Source organism: Leguminivora glycinivorella, chromosome 1 (assembly GCF_023078275.1).
Source record: "Leguminivora glycinivorella isolate SPB_JAAS2020 chromosome 1, LegGlyc_1.1, whole genome shotgun sequence".
Classification (NCBI taxonomy): Eukaryota; Metazoa; Arthropoda; class Insecta; order Lepidoptera; family Tortricidae; genus Leguminivora; species Leguminivora glycinivorella.
In genome coordinates, this window is record NC_062971.1 from 8013965 (window position 1) to 8019964 (window position 6000).

Consider the following 6000-nt stretch of genomic DNA (forward strand, 5'->3'; position numbering starts at 1 on the left):
AGGTAATATTAACAATGTACATTTCTAGGCACGTATACGATTATGTATGTGAGTACATTTTATTTAATCATTTTTTTTTTGCATTAGGTAATATATTATTAAAAGGAGTTACTTTTTGTTTAGTAACCTGACTGAGCATAAAAGTCAACTTTACCTATAATAAAAAAAAAACAAAAATACATTTTATTTATTTCATCAAGCTAATGATAAAAAAATTGAAAATTCTAAAACTCCACTTACCGAACAGTACAAAAATCTTCGTCTTCATTTTTCAGCCAGCACTATCACAGCTCCAAAAAAAGTAAAAAAAATAATAATTCGTTTAGAATCAATTCGAAATTCGAACGCGGCGGCGTGATTCGCGCGTCACTGCCGATCCGCGTGTGCGGCGCGCGCGCCGGCGCCGGCCGCACGTTCACTTTCTACGTAGTGGGGTCGCCCTACGGGAAGACAAGGGTTTGTTGACATGCTGACAACCGAACAATTGACATGTGCGCATAACTCGATTATCAGCACGAAAACGCGCGATATTCAATAACTTTATGTTCGATGCGGAAATCGTGGCCGCGTGGATGTTGTCGGTTCTATTTCCACGCAATCACCGACAGTCAGTCGGCAATATTAGAAATTATTGTAGAGTGGTTGTTGATAAATCTATTTGTACCTCTTATTTAAACATAATATCGTAAAGCTCAGTTACATCATTTGCCTGTACTAAATAATAGAGAAGGGTGATACTAAATTCAATGTTATTATTTGTAATGGAACTGGAATAAAGTTTGAAAAATGGCTGGTACACACAGTACTGATAGTGAAGTATTTTATAAAATATATTTTTTATACATAATTACTATGATTTATTTATGCCATCAGCAACCCCGGCGACGATAGCGTTTAGTACCTCTAGATAGATGGTCTGTGATTTAGTAAGAATGATTTATCAGATTACACTAAATTAGACCAAAGCGGCACCTGAGGATGCAACCTTAACCAAGATAAGCCCTAATCTAAGAAAATAGATGATAATAAATTGCTGCAATGTTAGGTACGGGGCCAAGAAATGAGGTCGACTTTAACGCGTCTCGCCGAGAGGATTTTAACCCGTATCGTGTAGCTTCTATCGATCAAGCTCGAAATCTTAAGAAGCAGAAACACGTTCAGATTATCGTCTACGTAAGCCTTTTTGAAAACAGAATAGGTCCAATTCATTTGTTATCAGGTAATTTATGGAACCGATGCTATAGCAAATGTCGGGGAGGTCCGTATTTGCATGAACTGGTAAATTTAATTAAAATATGCAATTTGTTGCTCGGCTACTTCAAAATACTGTTCGCCGTTTGAAAATTTTGCGTATGTTCACATTTATGAATTAAAATAGACAAAATAATTTCCCAATAACATGGGCAACAGTAAATTAATACACTATTGAAGATTTATTATGATATTTATGATGTACACATACGTACGAACCCAATAAAAATATTTATGTTTATAAATACTTAATAACATTTCCATATCAATTAAGCAGTTTTCTTGGTATTCGTGTAAAAAAATGTTTGAGAGAATGTTCGTTTGTAATTTATTTACGTACCTAGTACACGTACTGTTTGATTTATTATTCAATTATTTACGAGTACCTACAATTAGATTTAAGATCTACATAGATGGTTTCGTATAATAATGTTACAAAACTTTAGTGACAAACTATTACACTCTGGAAACAGACCTATGGTACCTACACTTTGGAACAAATGAAAACGAAGCTAGAAAATAGGCAAAATTAACGGAGCATGCCAACAGCTAACACCGATGCCCGCCATTGATAGCCACTCCCTGTTACACACGACTTCAACGGGAACTAATTACTCCTTACTTTTTAGGGCTACGTAGCCATAATGGCAAATGCGGAACTATTAGAGCTCATGTTTGTCTTTCCACTCATCCATATGTCACAACACTACGGTTATTACAAAAACAATGATGCAACAGCGTGCGTCGAGCGTAGAAAAAAAAGTTGATATAGTTTATTATTAATTCTGTAATAATGTGTAATATTAACTGTAAATACTTGACACTACCAAGGCTCCTCAAGGATCCTCGGAAATGGATCGAAACATATCGAGCGTTATATCGCCTTACTTAATACGGGAGTAACCCGCTCAAAATATTTTTAAATATGGCCAAAGCTTTCTTTAACCCTTAAATGCATGATGATGTATATATGCATCATATCTTTGACGTGGCTCAATATGTAGCTATCTAAAATCACATTTGCTACTTAATTATTATTCATTGTTTGTTAGTATTTAATAAATAATATAATAAACTTAATAGTATTATGATTTACTAATATATAAGGATTATGATGAAATAGCGGAAAAGCATGAAAAACAGGATTATGGCGATTTTTAATGTGTGATTTAGGCTTATTTTTGCAGAGTTAGTAATTATTATATGTTTAAACATTTTACCAAAGGAGTTTCACAAATAGTGTACCTTTCTAATAGTAGTAAAACTTTTCATATAAAGTTTACCAATAATTATATATTTGTATAAATATGATTTAGCCTATTTAACTTAAGTATATTTATTATTTAATTCCCACTCAAATAGAACTTCAGTGACAAAATATATTAATTATTATTCGTATATAAGTACGACACGAGATAAATCACCCAATCCTGCAAGATAATTGGCTGTAACAATTGTTAGAGTAAAAACACCAGGATACCACTATTAATTATACAGTTTATTAAACGGAATCTCAAAAATACAAGTTCAATGACAAGCTATCTTCAAGTGACGCTCTGAGTCCGTCTGCCGCCATTTTTGACAGCGATGCTAGTGAAGGGGACGTTCGACTAGTGATGTCCTTATACTCGACCATTCTGACCTTGACCTTTCGTCCCGAAGGTCTCTGCTATCCATGCTGCTACTGATGACTGCCGCAGTCAACACAGCCGAAGCAGGCTGCGCCTCCAACTGATGTCGGTAGACTTCATCTGTTCATTTGTTCTTTTCTTTTCTGCGGAGTGAACAAGAACTTTGTATACTCCAGCTATACACTCAGGCCCTGGTCCTTTGAAGTGATTAACTCGAGTACCGTTGGAAACGGCCGGTGTAATTTAAGGCTAACTTACACCAAGATATGTAATTTGTCTCATTTTATAGTCGAATCAGAGTATGACATAACTAACTCAAGATTGCATGACCAGACTAGCCTAGTACAAGTAAGTCAGATCATTTTTTTTTTAACAATTCCACGGCCAGTAAGGCTTTAAAACTATTAAGGTGCCAATGGTACGAAAACTACATGTTTTACCGCCATGATCGATACTATATATTAGTCAAATTAATTATGTAAAATATATGACATATAGCGGCGGGCAGGTAATTACCGGTGTACAAAGCACCACCCAATATTTGCTTGTAAATATCTTTACCCATCAATACATTTCATTTCAGGCAAGTATTATGTTCTAAGTAAGACCTTACGTGAGCGGTGCATTCCAAACTAACCGCTAAATATAACAATGATGATTGGCGTTGTTAAAATAGCAAATACATGGAACAAACTCACAGTTGGCTCCGTCACTGTAGGCTGTGAAGCTCCCCGCACGCGCAACAACGCGTACATCAAACTCGTGAGAGGTGAACATGACACACTCCATGTGTGAGCATAGCCGCCTTCTAACACAGCAAGCAGCAAGAAAGCTCTTATTAAAAAGCTCTGTAACATACATGGGAAATACTAAGTTCCTTAATGTAACGAGAACGTGATAATTTTTCCTTGGAACTAAGCCAGTAGGTGATAGAATCAGTACAACACAACTGTCGTTCAAGTAACATGATAAGGTTACGAGAAATTAATGTACAATTGGCATAGTCGATGCTCTCAAATACAGATCCGGCTTACATAGCCGTAAAATAATTTAGTAATAAACAATGACAATGAAGATATTAGAAAATATTGTCATGTAATCTTTTTTTATGAAAATATATTAAGCAGAATACATGGCTGCTCCTTGGCAGGACCTTTAACAACTGCTAATTATTTATCTATCAACATGATAAAATTAATAAAAGGTAATAATCAAATGTGTACTAGCCACCAATTTTGCTATAAGACAACAAACATTACCATATCAAAGCTTCATACGCAAGCCACGGTGATACGGCTGCTTTCGAGGCTGGCGGCGCAACGACCGCAGACGTTGGCCCTTCATGACAAGGTTGTCGCGCAGCCTGTAGCATGCACTCTATTGGAAACCGTAATTCCACCAGCAACCTCTGGAAAGTATTAGTGCAAGCAACCCTTTCAAGGTAACCTTGAGATCACAACTCTTTAAGGTCATAAAACATGCTTTTGACAAACAAGGTCTCAAGCTAACCTCTTAAGGATATACCTCTTAAGGACTATATAACACATGACGGCATCTCTGAAGACCTTCATCACAAATAACAGAAGCAGAACAATCCTCTTAAGGATAGACTATATAGCACATGATGGCGTCTGTAAGACCTACATCACAAATAACAGAAGCAGACCAATCCTCTTAAGGATAGTCTATATAACACATGATGGCGTCTGTAAGACCTACATCACAGATAACAGAACAGAACTAGCCTCGTAAGGGTAGTCTATATAACATATGATGGCGTCTGTGAAGACCTACATCACAAATAACAGAAACAGAACAATCCTCTTAAGGATAGACTATATAGCACATGATGGCGTCTGTAAGACCTACATCACAAATAACAGAAGCAGACCAATCCTCTTAAGGATAGTCTATATAACACATGATGGCGTCTGTAAGACCTACATCACAGATAACAGAACAGAACTAGCCTCGTAAGGGTATATAACAAGTCTATATAACATATGATGGCGTCTGTGAAGACCTACATCACAAATAACAGAAACAGAACAATCCTCTTAAGGAAAGTCTATGTAACACATGATGGCATCTCTGAAGACCTTCATCACAAATAACAGAAGCAGAACAATCCTCTTAAGGATAGACTACATAGCACATGATGGCGTCTGTAAGACCTACATCACAAATAATAGAAATAGACCAATCCTCTTAAGGATAGTCTATATAACACATGATGGCGTCTGTAAAGACCTACATCACAAATAACAAAAACAGACCAATCCTCTTAAGGATAGTCTATATAACACATGATGGCGTCTGTAAAGACCTACATCACAAATAACAAAAACAGACCAATCCTCTTAAGGATAGTCTATATAACACATGATGGCGTCTGTAAAGACCTACATCACAAATAATAGAAATAGACCAATCCTCTTAAGGATAGTCTATATAACACATGATGGCGTCTGTAAAGACCTTCACCACAAATAACAAAAACAGACCAATCCTCTTAAGGATAGTCTATATAACACATGATGGCGTCTGTAAAGACCTACATCACAAATAACAAAAACAGACCAATCCTCTTAAGGATAGTCTATATAACACATGATGGCGTCTGTAAAGACCTACACCACAAATACCAGAACAGAACTAACCTCGCAAGGATAGTCTATATAACACATGATGGTCCGTCTCCAAAGACCTGCATCACAAATACCAGAAACAGAACTAACCTCGCAAGGATAGTCTATATAACACATGATGGCCCGTCTCCAAAGACCTGCACCACAAATACCAGAACAGAACTAACCTCGCAAGGATAGTCTATATAACACATGATGGTCCGTCTCCAAAGACCTGCATCACAAATACCAGAAACAGAACTAACCTCGCAAGGATAGTCTATATAACACATGATGGCCCGTCTCCAAAGACCTGCACCACAAATACCAGAACAGAACTAACCTCGCAAGGATAGTCTATATAACACATGATGGCCCGTCTCCAAAGACCTGCACCACAAATACCAGAACAGAACTAACCTCGCAAGGATAGTCTATATAACACATGATGGTCCGTCTCCAAAGACCTGCATCACAAATACCAGAAACAG

The 6000-nt window shown here is 36.9% G+C and overlaps 1 pseudogene; it reads right to left on the bottom strand.

Annotated features, from left to right (window-relative positions):
• The window catches only part of LOC125230707, a 67095-nt pseudogene extending 66722 nt beyond the window's left edge, over positions 1–373 (bottom strand).
• Between the last annotated feature and the right edge of the window lie 5627 nt (positions 374–6000).